Below are 18,414 nucleotides of genomic sequence, written 5' to 3'. Positions count from 1 at the left end.
GTGATGAGTCCTCTTTAGGGACCATTGTGATGAGTCCTATTTAGGGACTATTGTGATGAGTCCTCTTTAGGGACCATTGTGATGAGTCCTATTTAGGGACCATTGTGATGAGTCCTATTTAGGGACCATTGTGATGAGTCATATTTAGGGACCATTGTGATGAGTCCTATTTATGGACCATTGTGATGAGTCCTATTTAGGGACCATTGTGATGAGTCCTATTTAGGGACCATTGTGATGAGTCCTATTTATGGACCATTGTGATGAGTCCTATTTAGGGACCATTGTGATGAGTCCTATTTAGGGACCATTGTGATGAGTCCTATTTATGGACCATTGTGATGAGTCCTATTTAGGGACCATTGTGATGAGTCCTATTTAGGGACTATTGTGATGAGTCCTATTTAGGGACCATTGTGATGAGTCCTATTTAGGGACTATAGTGATGAGTCCTATTTAGGGACCATTGTGATGAGTCCTATTTAGGGACCATTGTGATGAGTCCTATTTAGGGACCATTGTGATGAGTCCTCTTTAGGGACCATTGTGATGAGTCCTATTTAGGGACCATTGTGATGAGTCCTATTTAGGGACCATTGTGATGAGTCCTATTTAGGGACCATTGTGATGAGTCCTATTTAGGGACCATTGTGATGAGTCCTATTTATGGACCATTGTGATAAGTCCTATTTATGGACCATTGTGATGAGTCCTATTTATGGACCATTGTGATGAGTCCTATTTATGGACCATTGTGATGAGTCCTATTTAGGGACCATTGTGATGAGTCCTATTTAGGGACCATTGTGATGAGTCCTCTTTAGGGACCATTGTGATGAGTCCTATTTAGGGACTATTGTGATGAGTCCTCTTTAGGGACCATTGTGATGAGTCCTATTTAGGGACCATTGTGATGAGTCCTATTTAGGGACCATTGTGATGAGTCCTATTTAGGGACCATTGTGATGAGTCCTATTTAGGGACCATTGTGATGAGTCCTATTTAGGGACCATTGTGATGAGTCATATTTAGGGACCATTGTGATGAGTCCTATTTATGGACCATTGTGATGAGTCCTATTTAGGGACCATTGTGATGAGTCCTATTTAGGGACCATTGTGATGAGTCCTATTTATGGACCATTGTGATGAGTCCTATTTAGGGACCATTGTGATGAGTCCTATTTAGGGACCATTGTGATGAGTCCTATTTATGGACCATTGTGATGAGTCCTATTTAGGGACCATTGTGATGAGTCCTATTTAGGGACTATTGTGATGAGTCCTATTTAGGGACCATTGTGATGAGTCCTATTTAGGGACTATAGTGATGAGTCCTATTTAGGGACCATTGTGATGAGTCCTATTTAGGGACCATTGTGATGAGTCCTATTTAGGGACCATTGTGATGAGTCCTCTTTAGGGACCATTGTGATGAGTCCTATTTAGGGACCATTGTGATGAGTCCTATTTAGGGACCATTGTGATGAGTCCTATTTAGGGACCATTGTGATGAGTCCTATTTAGGGACCATTGTGATGAGTCCTATTTATGGACCATTGTGATAAGTCCTATTTATGGACCATTGTGATGAGTCCTATTTATGGACCATTGTGATGAGTCCTATTTATGGACCATTGTGATGAGTCCTATTTAGGGACCATTGTGATGAGTCCTATTTAGGGACCATTGTGATGAGTCCTCTTTAGGGACCATTGTGATGAGTCCTATTTAGGGACTATTGTGATGAGTCCTCTTTAGGGACCATTGTGATGAGTCCTATTTAGGGACCATTGTGATGAGTCCTATTTAGGGACCATTGTGATGAGTCCTATTTAGGGACCATTGTGATGAGTCCTATTTAGGGACCATTGTGATGAGTCCTCTTTAGGGACCATTGTGATGAGTCCTATTTAGGGACCATTGTGATGAGTCCTATTTAGGGACCATTGTGATGAGTCCTATTTAGGGACCATTGTGATGAGTCCTATTTAGGCACCATTGTGATGAGTCCATAGTGAATCTGACTTTTAGTCCCTGAGAAGTCTACGATGTGGAGTACAGGTGTCCTTCTACGATGTGGAGTACAGGTCTCGTTCTACGATGTGGAGTACAGGTCTCCTTCTACGATATGGAGTACAGGTCTCCTTCTACGATGTGGAGTACAGGTCTCGTTCTACGATGTGGAGTACAGGTCTCCTTCTACGATATGGAGTACAGGTCTCCTTCTACGATGTGGAGTACAGGTCTCCTTCTACAATGTGGAGTACAGGTCTCCTTCTACGATGTGGAGTACAGGTCTCCGTCTACGATGTGGAGTACAGGTCTCCTTCTACGATGTGGAGTACAGGTCTCCTTCTACGATGTGGAGTACAGGTCTCCTCTTACGATGTGGAGTACAAGTCTCCTTCTACGATGTGGAGTACAGGTCTCCGTCTACGATGTGCAGTACAGGTCTCCTTCTACGATGTGGAGTACAGGTCTCCTTCTACGATGTGGAGTACAGGCCTCCGTCTACGATATGGAGTACAGGTCTCCGTCTACGATGTGGAGTACAGGTCTCCTTCTACGATGTGGAGTACAGGTCTCCTTCTACGATGTGGAGTACAGGTCTCCTTCTACGATGTAGAGTACAGGTCTCCTTCTACAATGTGGAGTACAGGTCTCCTTCTACGATGTGGAGTACAGGTCTCCTTCTACGATGTGGAGTACAGGTCTCCTTCTACGATGTGGAGTACAGGTCTCCTTCTACGATGTGGAGTACAGGTCTCCTTCTACGATGTGGAGTACAGGTCTCCTTCTACGATGTGGAGTACAGGTCTCCTTCTACGATGTGGAGTACAGGTCTCCTTCTACGATGTGGAATACAGGTCTCCTTCTACGATGTGGAGTACAGGTCTCCTTCTACGATGTGGAGTACAGGTCTCATATCTGTTCTTTCACTGGCTGCATCTTCACTGAGAAACCACACCTTCAACACTGGTAGCCATCTGAATCGCCGCGTCCCAAACACTCACTGGACCCATATTTACTTTCTATCTCTTTTTGATTTTTAATTTGTTTATACCTTCCGGAAACCTGCCTCACACAATGTGATACGGAATCGCTATTATTTTTAATTTTTAGAACACACTCAAGAACCTCCAGAAGCTAACTAGCTACAAGCTATTTAGTCATTGTTAGTTTTTTTTTACCTGGATAACACTCGCCAGTCCAGCTTCCCTGCCCCATCCACCGCTGCCCCCTGGACACTGATCTCTTGGCCACATAGCTGATGCACGCTGGACTGTCCATTAATCACGGTACTCCATTCTGCTTGTTTGTTTTATCTGTTTGCCCCTTTGCCTAGTCAACGCCATTTTACCTGCTGTTGTTGTGCTAGCTGACTAGCTGTTGTTGTCTCACCTACTGTTTTAGCTAGCTTTCCCAATTCAACACCTGTGATTACTGTATGCCTCGCTGTATGTCTCTCTCAAATGTCAATATGCCTTGTATGCTGTTGTTCAGGTTAGTTATCATTGTTTTAGTTCACAATGGAGCCCCTAGTTCCACTCTTCATACCCCTGATAACTCCTTTGTCCCACCTCCCACACATGCGGTGACCTCACCCATTACAACCAGCATGTCCAGAGATACAACCTCTCTCATCATCACCCAGTGCCTGGGCTTACCTCCGCTGTACCCGCACCCCACCATACCCCTGTCTGCGCATTATGCCCTGAATATATTCTACCATACCCAGAAACCTGCTCCTCTTATTCTCTGTCCCCAACGCTCTAGGCGACCAGTTTTGATAGACTTTAGCCACACCCACATACTACTCCTTCTCTGTTCCGCGGGTGATGTGGAGGTAAACCCAGGCCCTGCATGTCCCCAGGCACCCTCATTTGTTGACTTCTGTGATCGAAAAAGCCTTGGTTTCATGCATGTCAACATCAGAAGCCTCCTCCCTAAGTTTGTTTTACTCACTGCTTTAGCACACTCCGCCAACCCTGATGTCCTTGCCGTGTCTGAATCCTGGCTCAGAAAGGCCACCAAAAATTCTGAGATTTCCATACCCAACTATAACATCTTCCGTCAAGATAGAACTGCCAAAGGGGGAGGAGTTGCAGTCTACTGCAGAGATAGCCTGCAAAGTAATGTCATACTTTCCAGGTCCATACCCAAACAGTTCGAACTACTAATTTTGAAAATTACTCTCTCCAGAAATAAGTCTCTCACTGTTGCCGCCTGCTACCGACCCCCCTCAGCTCCCAGCTGTGCCCTGGACACCATTTGTGAATTGATCGCCCCCCATCTAGCTTCAGAGTTTGTTCTGTTAGGTGACCTAAACTGGGATATGCTTAACACCCCGCCAGTCCTACAATCTAAGCTAGATGCCCTCAATCTCACACAAATCATCAAGGAACCCACCAGGTACAACCCTAACTCTGTAAACAAGGGCACACTCATAGACGTCATCCTGACCAACTGGCCCTCCAAATACACCTCAGCTGTCTTCAACCAGGATCTCAGCAATCACTGCCTCATTGCCTGTATCCGCTACGGAGCCGCAGTCAAACGACCACCCCTCATCACTGTCAAACGCTCCCTAAAACACTTCTGTTCGCGGGCCTTTCTAATCGACCTGGCCCGGGTATCCCGGAAGGACATTGACCTCATCCCGTCAGTTGAGGATGCCTGGTCATTCTTTAAAAGTAACTTCCTCACCATTTTAGATAAGCATGCTCGGTTCAAAAAATGCAGAACTAAGAACAGATACAGCCCTTGGTTCACCCCAGACCTGACTGCCCTCGACCAGCACAAAAACATCCTGTGGCGGACTGCAATAGCATCGAATAGTCCCCGTGCTATGCAACTGTTCAGGGAAGTCCGGAACCAATACACGCAGTCAGTCAGGAAAGCTAAGGCCAGCTTCTTCAGGCAGAAGTTTGCATCCTGTAGCTCCAACTCCAAAAAGTTCTGGGACACTGTGAAGTCCATGGAGAACAAGAGCACCTCCTCCCAGCTGCCCACTGCACTGAGGCTAGGTAACACGGTCACCACCGATAAATCCATGATTATCGAAAACTTCAATAAGCATTTCTCAACGGCTGGCCATGCCTTCCGCCTGGCTACTCCAACCTCGGCCAACAGCTCCGCCCCCCCCGCAGCTCCTCGCCCAAGCCTCTCCAGGTTCTCCTTTACCCAAATCCAGATATCAGATGTTCTGAAAGAGCTGCAAAACCTGGACCCGTACAAATCAGCTGGGCTTGACAATCTGGACCCTCTATTTCTTAAACTATCCGCCACCATTGTCGCAACCCCTATTACCAGCCTGTTCAACCTCTCTTTCATATCGTCTGAGATCCCCAAGGTTTGGAAAGCTGCCGCAGTCATCCCCCTCTTCAAAGGGGGAGACACACTGGACCCAAACTGTTACAGACCTATATCCATCCTGCCCTGCCTATCTAAGGTCTTCGAAAGCCAAGTCAACAAACAGGTTACTGACCATCTCGAATCCCACCGTACCTTCTCCGCTGTGCAATCTGGTTTCCGAGCCGGTCACGGGTGCACCTCAGCCACACTCAAGGTACTAAACGATATCATAACCGCCATCGATAAAAGACAGTACTGTGCAGCCGTCTTCATCGACCTTGCCAAGGCTTTCGACTCTGTCAATCACCATATTCTTATCGGCAGACTCAGTAGCCTCGGTTTTTCGGATGACTGCCTTGCCTGGTTCACCAATTACTTTGCAGACAGAGTTCAGTGTGTCAAATCGGAGGGCATGCTGTCCGGTCCTCTGGCACTCTCTATGGGGGTGCCACAGGGTTCAATTCTCGGGCCGACTCTTTTCTCTGTATATATCAATGATGTTGCTCTTGCTGCGGGCGATTCCCTGATCCACCTCTACGCAGACGACACCATTCTATATACTTTCGGCCCGTCATTGGACACTGTGCTATCTAACCTCCAAACAAGCTTCAATGCCATACAACACTCCTTCCGTGGCCTCCAACTGCTCTTAAATGCTAGTAAAACCAAATGCATGCTTTTCAACCGATCGCTGCCTGCACCCGCATGCCCGACTAGCATCACCACCCTGGATGGTTCCGACCTTGAATATGTGGACATCTATAAGTACCTAGGTGTCTGGCTAGACCGCAAACTCTCCTTCCAGACTCATATCAAACATCTCCAATCGAAAATCAAATCAAGAGTCGGCTTTCTATTCCGCAACAAAGCCTCCTTCGCTCACGCCGCCAAGCTTACCCTAGTAAAACTGACTATCCTAGCGATCCTCGACTTCGGCGATGTCATCTACAAAATGGCTTCCAACACTCTACTCAGCAAACTGGATGCAGTCTATCACAGTGCCATCCGTTTTGTCACTAAAGCACCTTATACCACCCACCACTGCGACTTGTATGCTCTAGTCGGCTGGCCCTCGCTACATATTCGTCGCCAGACCCACTGGCTCCAGGTCATCTACAAGTCCATGCTAGCTAAAGCTCCGCCTTATTTCAGTTCACTGGTCACGATGGCAACACCCATCCGTAGCGCTCCAGCAGGTGTATCTCACTGATCATCCCTAAAGCCAACACCTCATTTGGCCGCCTTTCGTTCCAGTACTCTGCTGCCTGTGACTGGAACGAATTGCAAAAATCGCTGAAGTTGGAGACTTTTATCTCCCTCACCAACTTCAAACATCAGCTATCTGAGCAGCTAACCGATCGCTGCAGCTGTACATAGTCTATTGGTAAATAGCCCACCCGTTTTCACCTACCTCATCCCCATACTGTTTTTATTTATTTACTTTTCTGCTCTTTTGCACACCAATATCTCTACCTGTACATGACCATCTGATCATTTATCACTCCAGTGTTAATCTGCAAAATTGTAATTATTCGCCTACCTCCTCATGCCTTTTGCACACAATGTATATAGACTCCCCCTTTGTTTTCTACTGTGTTATTGACTTGTTAATTGTTTACTCCATGTGTAACTCTGTGTTGTCTGCTCACACTGCTATGCTTTATCTTGGCCAGGTCGCAGTTGCAAATGAGAACTTGTTCTCAACTAGCCTACCTGGTTAAATAAAGGTGTTCTCAACTAGCCTACCTGGTTAAATAAAGGTGTTCTCAACTAGCCTACCTGGTTAAATAAAGGTGAAATAAAATCAAATAAAAAATCCAAGCCCAGAGCCATTGGTCTTCTCTCTTGTCTGTCACCTGGCCTAGATTAGAGAGACGACAACTGAGAATGTACATTTTTTATTTTATTTAATCTTTATTTAACTAGGCAAGTCAGTTAAGAAAAAATTAGTATTTACAATGACTGCCTACCCCGGCCAAACCTGGACGACGCTGGGCCAATTGTGCGCCGCCCTATGGGACTCCCAATCACAGCCGGATGTGATACTGTCTGAATTATATAGCCTGGAGCACATGTCTGTCAAATCCAAAATGGCACCCTATTCGCTATATAGTGCACTACTTTTGGCCAGAGCCCATACAAAGTAGTGTACTATATAGTGGATAGGGTGCCATTGGGTCTCACTAGTGTTCCATGTTCTGATGCCTCATTCAGTAGTAGCAGGTTGGAGCAGGGCGCTGGCCCCTGGCTTCGCTAGAGGAAATGAACCCCACATGGGCCACATCCACTGACTAGTCAACTTTTTTGTAAGACAAGCCTGATTCCATGTTGTGTAATGATATAAATCCATGGAGTTGGGGGAAGTGCATGTTATGGTTTAACTGTCATGTGAATATAGTAATCATTTATATTGCAAAGCTAAGTAGACTTTACTGTCTATTTTCTGTGTATTTTAACTTTCGAAACTATGGAGAAAATCACAGAATAAACACTTAATTTAATCTGAAAGATGTGTGTGGTTTAATGGCGCTGCTTGGTGCTCCTTGTGTTTCCACATGATCCTCTCACTCCACCATGTGGCCACAGATGGAACAGCACTCCAGACTGACTGAAGAGGAGAAAGAGATGGAGAGTGATGGAGAAAAACAAAGAGAGGTATGAAGACGCCGACACACATCAGGTCACGTTGATACAGCCTCCCTGTGTTATGTGGTGTAATCCAGGCAGTACTATGTGGTGTAATCCAGGCAGTACTATGTGGTGTAATCCAGGCAGTACTATGTAGTGTAATCTAGGCAGTATTATCTGGTGTAATCTAGGCAGTATTATGTGGTGTAATCCAGACAGAATTACGTGGTGTAATCCAGGCAGTATTATGTGGTGTAATCCAGGCAGTATTATGTGGTGTAATCCAGGCAGTATTATGTGGTGTAATCCAGGCAGTACTATGTGTTGTAATCCAGGCAGTACTATGTGGTGTAATCCAGGCAGTACTATGTGGTGTAATCCAGGCAGTACTATGTGGTGTAATCCAGGCAGTACTATGTGGTGTAATCCAGGCAGTACTATGTGGTGTAATCCAGGCAGTACTATGTAGTGTAATCTAGGCAGTATTATCTGGTGTAATCTAGGCAGTATTATGTGGTGTAATCCAGACAGAATTACGTGGTGTAATCCAGGCCAGTATTATGTGGTGTAATCCAGGCAGTACTATGTGTTGTAATCCAGGCAGTATTATGTGGTGTAATCCAGGCAGTATTATGTGGTGTAATCCAGGCAGTATTATGTGGTGTAATCCAGGCAGTACTATGTGTTGTAATCCAGGCAGTATTATGTGGTGTAATCCAGGCAGTATTATGGTGGTGTAATCCAGGCAGTATTATGTGGTGTAATCCAGGCAGTATTATGTTGTGTAATCCAGGCAGTATTATGTGGTGTAATCCAGGCAGTATTATGTGGTGTAATCCAGGCAGTATTATGTGGTGTAATCCAGCAGTATTATGTGGTGTAATCCAGGTAGTATTATGTTGGTGTAATCCAGGCAGTATTATGTGGTTGTAATCCAGGCCAGTATTATGTGGTGTAATCCAGGCAGTATTATGTGGTGTAATCCAGGCAGTATTATGTGGTGTAATCCAGGCAGTATTATGTGGTGTAATCCAGGAGTATTATGTGTGTAATCCAGGCAGTATTATGTGGTGTATCCAGGCAGTATTATGCTGGTGTAATCCAGGGCAGTATTATGTTGGTGTAATCCAGGCAGTATTATGTGGTGTAATCCAGGCAGTATTATTGGTGTATCCAGGCAGTATTAGTGTGGTGTAATCCAGGCAGTACTATGTGGTGTATCCAGGCAGTACTATGGGTGTAATCCAGGCAGTATTATGTGGTGTAATCCAGGCCAGTATTATGTGGTGTAATCCAGCAGTATTATGTGGTTGTAATCCAGGCAGTATTATGTGGTGTAATCCAGGCAGTATTATGTGGTGTAATCCAGGCAGTACTATGTGGTGTAATCCAGGCAGTACTATGTGGTGTAATCCAGGCAGTATTATGTGGTGTAATCCAGGCAGTATTATGTGGTGTAATCCAGGCAGTATTATGTGGTGAATCCAGGCAGTATTATGTGGGTGTAATCCAGGCAGTATTATGTGGTGTAATCCAGGCAGTATTATGTGGTGTAATCCAGGCAGTATTATGTGGGGTAATCAAGTGCAGTATTAGTGGTAATCCAGGCATATTATGTGGTGTAATCCAGGCAGTATTATGTGGTGTAATCCAGGTCAGTATTATGTTGGTGTAATCCAGGCAGTATTATGTGGTGTAATCCAGGCAGTATTATGTGGTGTAATCCAGGCAGTATTATGTGGTGTAATCCAGGCAGTATTATGTGGTGTAATCCAGGCAGTATTATGTGGTGTAATCCAGGCAGTATTATGTGGTGTAATCCAGGCAGTATTATGTGGTGTAATCCAGGCAGTATTATGTGGTGTAATCCAGGCAGTATTATGTGGTGTAATCCAGGCAGTATTATGTGGTGTAATCCAGGCAGTATTATGTGGTGTAATCCAGGCAGTATTATGTGGTGTAATCCAGGCAGTATTATGTGGTGTAATCCAGGCAGTATTATGTGGTGTAATCCAGGCAGTATTATGTGGTGTAATCCAGGCAGTATTATGTGGTGTAATCCAGGCAGTATTATGTGGTGTAATCCAGGCAGTATTATGTGGTGTAATCCAGGCAGTATTATGTGGTGTAATCCAGGCAGTATTATGTGGTGTAATCCAGGCAGTATTATGTGGTGTAATCCAGGCAGTACTATGTGGTGTAATCCAGGCAGTATTATGTGGTGTAATCCAGGCAGTATTATGTGGTGTAATCCAGGCAGTATTATGTGGTGTAATCCAGGCAGTATTATGTGGTGTAATCCAGGCAGTATTATGTGGTGTAATCCAGGCAGTATTATGTGGTGTAATCCAGGCAGTATTATGTGGTGTAATCCAGGCAGTACTATGTGGTGTAATCCAGGCAGTATTATGTGGTGTAATCCAGGCAGTATTATGTGGTGTAATCCAGGCAGTGTGGTGTAATCCAGGCAGTATTATGTGGTGTAATCCAGGCAGTATTATGTGGTGTAATCCAGGCAGTATTATGTGGTGTAATCCAGGCAGTATTATGTGGTGTAATCCAGGCAGTATTATGTGGTGTAATCCAGGCAGTATTATGTGGTGTAATCCAGGCAGTATTATGTGGTGTAATCCAGGCAGTATTATGTGGTGTAATCCAGGCAGTATTATGTGGTGTAATCCAGGCAGTATTATGTGGTGTAATCCAGGCAGTATTATGTGGTGTAATCCAGGCAGTATTATGTGGTGTAATCCAGGCAGTATTATGTGGTGTAATCCAGGCAGTATTATGTGGTGTAATCCAGGCAGTATTATGTGGTGTAATCCAGGCAGTATTATGTGGTGTAATCCAGGCAGTATTATGTGGTGTAATCCAGGCAGTATTATGTGGTGTAATCCAGGCAGTATTATGTGGTGTAATCCAGGCAGTATTATGTGGTGTAATCCAGGCAGTATTATGTGGTGTAATCCAGGCAGTATTATGTGGTGTAATCCAGGCAGTATTATGTGGTGTAATCCAGGCAGTATTATGTGGTGTAATCCAGGCAGTATTATGTGGTGTAATCCAGGCAGTACTATGTGGTGTAATCCAGGCAGTATTATGTGGTGTAATCCAGGCAGTATTATGTGGTGTAATCCAGGCAGTATTATGTGGTGTAATCCAGGCAGTATTATGTGGTGTAATCCAGGCAGTATATGTGTGTAATCCAGGCAGTATTATGTGTGTAATCCAGGCAGTATTATGTGGTGTAATCCAGGCAGTATTTATGTGGTGGTAATCCAGGCAGTACTATGTGGTGTAATCCAGCAGTATTATGTGGTTGTAATCCAGGCAGTATTATGTGGTGTATCCAGGCAGTATTATGTGGTGTAATCCAGGCAGTATTATGTGGTGTAATCCAGGCAGTATTATGTGGTGTAATCCAGGCAGATTATGTGGTGTAATCCAGGCAGTATTATGTGGTGTAATCCAGGCAGTTTTATTGGTGTAATCCAGGCAGTATTATGTGGTGTAATCCAGGCAGTATTATGTGTTAATCCAGGCAGTATTAGTGCGTGGTAATCCAGGCCAGTATTATGTGGTGTAATCCAGGCAGTATTATGTGGTTAATCCAGGCAGTATTATGTGGTGTAATCCAGGCAGTATTATATGTGTGTAATCCAGGCAGTATTATGTGGTGTAATCCAGGCAGTATTATGTGGTGTAATCCAGGCAAGTATTATGTGGTGTAATCCAGGCAGTATTATGTGGTGTAATCCAGGCAGTATTATGTGGTGTAATCCAGGCAGTATTATGTGGTGTAATCCAGCAGACTATGTGGTGTAATCCAGGGCAGTACTATTGTGGTGTAATCCAGGCAGTCATTATGTGGTTGTAATCCAGGCGTATTATGTGGTGTAATCCAGGCAGTATGTGGTGTAATCCAGGCAGTATTATGTGGTGTAATCCAGGCAGTATTATGTGGTGTAATCCAGGCAGTATTATGTGGTGTAATCCAGGCAGTATTATGTGGTGTAATCCAGGCAGTATTATGTGGTGTAATCCAGGCAGTACTATGTGGTGTAATCCAGGCAGTACTATGTGGTGTAATCCAGGGCAGTATATATGTGGTGTAATCCAGGCAGTATTATGTGGTGTAATCCAGGCAGTATTATGTGGTGTAATCCAGGCGTATTATGTGGTGTAATCCAGCAGTATTATGTGGTTGTAATCCAGGCAGTATATGTGTGTAATCCAGCAAGTATTATGTGGTGTAATCCAGGCAGATATGTGTTATCCAGCCAGTACTATGTGGTGTAATCCAGCAGTTACTATGTGGTTTTGTAATCCAGGCAAGTATATATGGGGTGTAATCCAGGCAGTATTATGTGGTGTAATCCAGGCAGTATTATGTGGTGTAATCCAGCAGTATTATGTGGTGTAATCCAGGCAGTATTATGTGGTGTAATCCAGGCAGTATTATGTGGTGTAATCCAGGCAGTATTATGTGGTGTATCCAGGCAGTATTATGGTGTGTAATCCAGGCAGTATTATGTGGTGTAATCCAGGCAGTATTATGTGGTGTATTGTAATCCAGGCCAGTATTATGTGTGTAATCCAGGCAGTATTATGTGGTGTAATCCAGGCAGTATTATGTGGTGTAATCCAGGCAGTTATTATGTGGTGTTAATCCAGGCAGTATTATGTGGTGTAATCCAGGCAGTATTATGTGGTGTAATCCAGGCAGTATTATGTGGTGTAATCCAGGCAGTATTATGTGGTGTAATCCAGGCAGTATTATGTGGTGTAATCCAGGCAGTATTATGTGGTGTAATCCAGGCAGTATTATGTGGTGTAATCCAGGCAGTATTATGTGGTGTAATCCAGGCAGTATTATGTGGTGTAATCCAGGCAGTATTATGTGGTGTAATCCAGGCAGTATTATGTGGTGTAATCCAGGCAGTATTATGTGGTGTAATCCAGGCAGTATTATGTGGTGTAATCCAGGCAGTATTATGTGGTGTAATCCAGGCAGTATTATGTGGTGTAATCCAGGCAGTATTATGTGGTGTAATCCAGGCAGTATTATGTGGTGTAATCCAGGCAGTATTATGTGGTGTAATCCAGGCAGTACTATGTGCGTGTAATCCAGGCAGTATTATGTGGTGTAATCCAGGCAGTATCTATGTGGTGTAATCCAGGCAGTACTATGTGGTGTAATCCAGGCAGTATTATGTGGTGTAATCCAGGCAGTATTATGTGGTGTAATCCAGGCAGTATTATGTTGGTGTAATCCAGGCAGTATTATGTGGTGATCCAGGCAGTATTATGTGGTGTAATCCAGGCCAGTATTATGTGGTGTAATCCAGGCAGTATTATGTGGTGTAATCCAGGCAGTATTATGTGGTGTAATCCAGGCAGTATTATGTGTGTAATCCAGGCAGTATTAGTGGGTGTAATCCAGGCAGTATTATGTGGTGTAATCCAGGCAGTATATGTGGTGTAATCCAGCAGTATATGTGGTGTAATCCAGGCAGTACTATGTGGTGTAATCCAGGCAGTACTATGTGGTGTAATCCAGGCAGTATTATGTGGTGTAATCCAGGCAGTATTATGTGGTGTATCCAGGCAGTACTATGTGGTGTAATCCAGGCAGTATTATGTGGTGTAATCCAGGCAGTATTATGTGGTGTAATCCAGGCAGTATTATGTGGTGTAATCCAGCAGTATTATGTGGTGTAATCCAGGCAGTATTATGTGGTTGTAATCCAGGCAGTATTATGTGGTGTAATCCAGGCAGTATTATGTGGTGTAATCCAGGCAGTATTATGTGGTGTAATCCAGGCAGTATTATGTGGTGTAATCCAGGCAGTACTATGTGGTGTAATCCAGGCAGTATCTAGTGTTTAATCCAGGCAGGTATTATGTGGTGTAATCCAGGCAGTATTATGTGGTGTATCCAGGCAGTATTATGTGGTGTAATCAGGCAGTACTATGTGGTGTAATCCAGGCAGTATATGTGGTGTAATCCAGGCAGTATTATGTGGTGTAATCCAGGCAGTATTATGGGGTAATCCAGGCTAGTACATTGTGGTGTAATCCAGGCAGTATTATGTTGGTGTAATCCAGCAGTATTATGTGGTGTAATCAGGCAGTATTATGTGGTGTTAATCCAGGCAGTACTTATGTGGTGTAATCCAGGCAGTATTATGTGGTGTTAATCCAGGCAGTATTATGTGGTGTAATCCAGGCAGTATTATGTGGTGTGTAATCCAGGCAGTACTATGTGGTGTAATCCAGGCAGTATTATGTGGTGTAATCCAGCAGTAATTGTGGTGTAATCCAGGCAGTATTATGTGGTGTTAATCCAGGCAGTATTATGTGGTGTAATCCAGGCAGTACTAGTGGTGTAATCCAGGCAGTATTATGTGGTGTAATCCAGGCAGTACTATGTGGTGTAATCCAGGCAGTATTATGTGGTGTAATCCAGGCAGTATTATGTGGTGTAATCCAGGCAGTATTATGTGGTGTAATCCAGGCAGTATTATGTGGTGTAATCCAGGCAGTATTATGTGGTGTAATCCAGGCAGTATTATGTGGTGTAATCCAGGCAGTATTATGTGGTGTAATCCAGGCAGTATTATGTGGTGTAATCCAGGCAGTATTATGTGGTGTAATCCAGGCAGTATTATGTGGTGTAATCCAGGCAGTATTATGTGGTGTAATCCAGGCAGTATTATGTGGTGTAATCCAGGCAGTATTATGTGGTGTAATCCAGGCAGTATTATGTGGTGTAATCCAGGCAGTATTATGTGGTGTAATCCAGGCAGTATTATGTGGTGTAATCCAGGCAGTATTATGTGGTGTAATCCAGGCAAGTATTATGTGTGTAATCCAGGCAGTATTATGTGGTGTAATCCAGGCAGTATTATGTGGTGCTAATCCAGCAGTAATACTTAGGTGGTGTAATCCAGGCAGTATTATGTGGTGTATCCAGGCAGTACATGGTGGTGTAATCCAGGCAGTATTATGTGCGTGTAATCCAGGCAGTACTATGTGTGTAATCCAGGCAGTATTATGTGGTGTAATCCAGGCAGTATTATGGTGGTGTAATCCAGGCAGTATTATGTGGTGTAATCCAGGCAGTATTATGTGGTTAATCCAGGCAGTATATGTTGGTGTAATCCAGGCAGTATTATGTGGTGTAATCCAGGCAGTACTATGTGGTTGTAATCCAGGCAGTATTATGTGGTGTAATCCAGGCAGTATTATGGGATGTAATCCAGGCAGTATTATGTGGTGTAATCCAGGCAGTATTATGTGGTGTAATCCAGGCAGTATTATGTGGTGTAATCCAGGCAGTATTATGTGGTGTAATCCAGGCAGTATTATGTGGTTGTAATCCAGGCAGTATTATGTGGTGTAATCCAGGCAGTATTATGTGGTGTAATCCAGGCAGTATTATGTGGTGTAATCCAGGCAGTATTATGTGGTGTAATCCAGGCAGTATTATGTGGTGTAATCCAGGCAGTATTATGTGGTGTAATCCAGGCAGTACTATGTGGTGTAATCCAGGCAGTACTATGTGGTGTAATCCAGGCAGTACTATGTGGTGTAATCCAGGCAGTATTATGTGGTGTAATCCAGGCAGTATTATGTGGTGTAATCCAGGCAGTATTATGTGGTGTAATCCAGGCAGTACTATGTGGTGTAATCCAGGCAGTACTATGTGGTGTAATCCAGGCAGTATTATGTGGTGTAATCCAGGCAGTATTATGTGGTGTAATCCAGGCAGTATTATGTGGTGTAATCCAGGCAGTATTATGTGGTGTAATCCAGGCAGTATTATGTGGTGTAATCCAGGCAGTATTATGTGGTGTAATCCAGGCAGTATTATGTGGTGTAATCCAGGCAGTACTATGTGGTGTAATCCAGGCAGTACTATGTGGTGTAATCCAGGCAGTATTATGTGTGAGGGGGACATGAGGGAACAACACCACTGCTTTGTTTCAGTGTTGACAGCCTTTATTTATATCTGTGAAGTAGAAACAGCAGAAACAGGATATTAATACAGTACTACATATTACCAACCTGTCCCCCTGTAACCCCTACAATAGCTCTGGTCCAAGGCGTTATTATGTGCGGCCTGCTTGAATGCTCAGCATCCGCAAGCTTCACGTAACGACCTGGACCAGAGCTATATATAAGTATCAAGTCAGACGAGGTGAAGAATTGTTCTTCAAAGAAGGAAGAAATGGTTGAAATATAACATAAAAATATACACATTGCTGTAATACAGTACCAAACGAATTCCTGGGGATATTGAGCCCTTTATATGAGAAGAGAGACGATGATGAGAGAGTTGTTGACGCTGTTTGCCTTACAGTTACTATGTTGTGTTATACTACCGTTATTCAACTGTGTATTTATAAAGGGTACATCCTGAATGGCACCCTATTCCCTATAGGCCCTAGTCTAAAGTAGTGCACTAGAAAGGGAATAGGGTGTCATTTGGGACTCAGATCCATAAAGGTTGGTTCAGTCAGCACTCACCTCGTATTGTATCAGATAGAACACACATTCCCCTTAACAACAGGAGTTATACTAAAATCACACATTCCCCATAACAACAGGTGCTTTCTCTGTGATCACACATTCCCCTTAAAACCTCTTGGCGCACCGATCCCTTCAGCGGTATCATTTTCGTCAACATCCGGTGAATTGCAGAGCGCCAAATTCAAATTAAATTACTAAAAAGATTTAATTTTCATGAAAATCACAAATGCAATATACCAAAACACAGTTTAGCTTCTTGTTAATCCACCTGGCTTGTCAGATTTCAAAAAGGCTTTACGGTGAAAGCAAACCATGGGATTTATGTGAGGACAGCTCTCAGCAGACAAAACATTACAAACAGCTAGCAGCAACGTAGATTGGTCACGAAAGTCAGAAAAGCAATAAAATTATTTGCTTACCTTTGATGATCTTCGTATGTTTGCACTCACAAGACTCCCAGTTACACAATAAATGTTTGTTTAGTTCAATAAAGATTATTTTTATATCCAGAAACCTCCATTTGGTTGGCGCATTTTGTTTAGTAATCCACAGGCTTGTGCGGTCACGATGGGCAAACAAAAATTCCAAATAGTATACGTAAAGTTCGTAAAATTCTCAGGTTGTTTTTACGATAAATAATCAATAATATTTCAACCGGATGGTAGCCTTTTCAATAGGAGAGAGAGAGAGGTCTCACTCCAGGCGCTCGCACATGCACAAATCTGGGGACACCTAGCTATCCACTGATGTGATCATTCTCGCTCATTTTTCAGAATAAAAGCCTGAAACTATGTCTAAAGACTGTTCACACCTTGTGGAAGCCATAGGGAAAGAAATCTGGTTGATATCCCTTTAAATGGAAGATAGGCTTGCAATGGAAAAGAGATGTTTCAGAATAAAAGCACTTCCTGGTTGGATTTTCCTCAGGTTTTCGCCTGCAATATCAGTTCTGTTATACTCACAGACAATATGCTGACAGTTTTGGAAACCTTAGAGTGTTTTCTATCCCAATTATATGGATATTCTAGCTTCTGGGCCTGAGAAATAGGCAGTTTACTTTGGGCACGTTTTTCATCCAAACATCAAAATACTGCCTCCTAGTCTCAAGAGGTTTTAACAACCCTCAGAATCAGGTTATAACAAGGATCTTATTGAAGACATTTACATCATGAAGGAATCCATTAAACTCTTTGGTTATTCCATACCTCTTTTTGTACTAATCTGAACACAATCTCTTTAGGTGTTACAAACATGTCCAGTACATAGTTTGGAGTTGGACCCAGTTCACACAATATGTCTGCATTTTGAGATTATCATATATTTTGATCTTGTTTATCACCTCTAACAGGTCTGATTGGTGACCAGTCTAGTAACTCCTTTATCACCTCTAACAGTTCTGATTGGTGACCAGTCTAGTAACTCCTTTACCACCTCTAACAGGTCTGATTGGTGACCAGTCTAGTAACTCCTTTATCACCTCTAACAGGTCTGATTGGTGACCAGTCTAGTAACTCCTTTATCACCTCTAACAGGTCTGATTGGTGACCAGTCTAGCAACTCCTTTATCACCTCTAACAGTTCTGATTGGTGACCAGTCTAGTAACTCCTTTATCACCTCTAACAGGTCTGATTGGTGACCAGTCTAGTAACTCCTTTACCACCTCTAACAGGTCTGATTGGTGGCCAGTCTAGTAACTCCTTTACCACCTCTAACAGGTCTGATTGGTGACCAGTCTAGTAACTCCTTTACCACCTCTAACAGGTCTGATTGGTGACCAGTCTAGTAACTCCTTTATCACCTCTAACAGGTCTGATTGGTGGCCAGTCTAGTAACTCCTTTACCACCTCTAACAGGTCTGATTGGTGACCAGTCTAGTAACTCCTTTACCACCTC

General features: G+C 43.5%; 1 protein-coding gene across 1 annotated transcript in view; it reads left to right on the top strand.

Moving 5' to 3' along the window:
* Positions 1 to 18,414, top strand: part of LOC116359877 (uncharacterized) — an 81,065-nt gene that overhangs the window by 19,750 nt on the left and 42,901 nt on the right. The window lies entirely within an intron of this gene.

The sequence above is a fragment of the Oncorhynchus kisutch genome, unplaced genomic scaffold (assembly GCF_002021735.2).
Source record: "Oncorhynchus kisutch isolate 150728-3 unplaced genomic scaffold, Okis_V2 Okis06b-Okis10b_hom, whole genome shotgun sequence".
Taxonomy (NCBI): Eukaryota; Metazoa; Chordata; class Actinopteri; order Salmoniformes; family Salmonidae; genus Oncorhynchus; species Oncorhynchus kisutch.
Note: the sequence above shows the minus strand (reverse complement) of the source record. Positions and strands in the feature narration are given on the sequence as shown.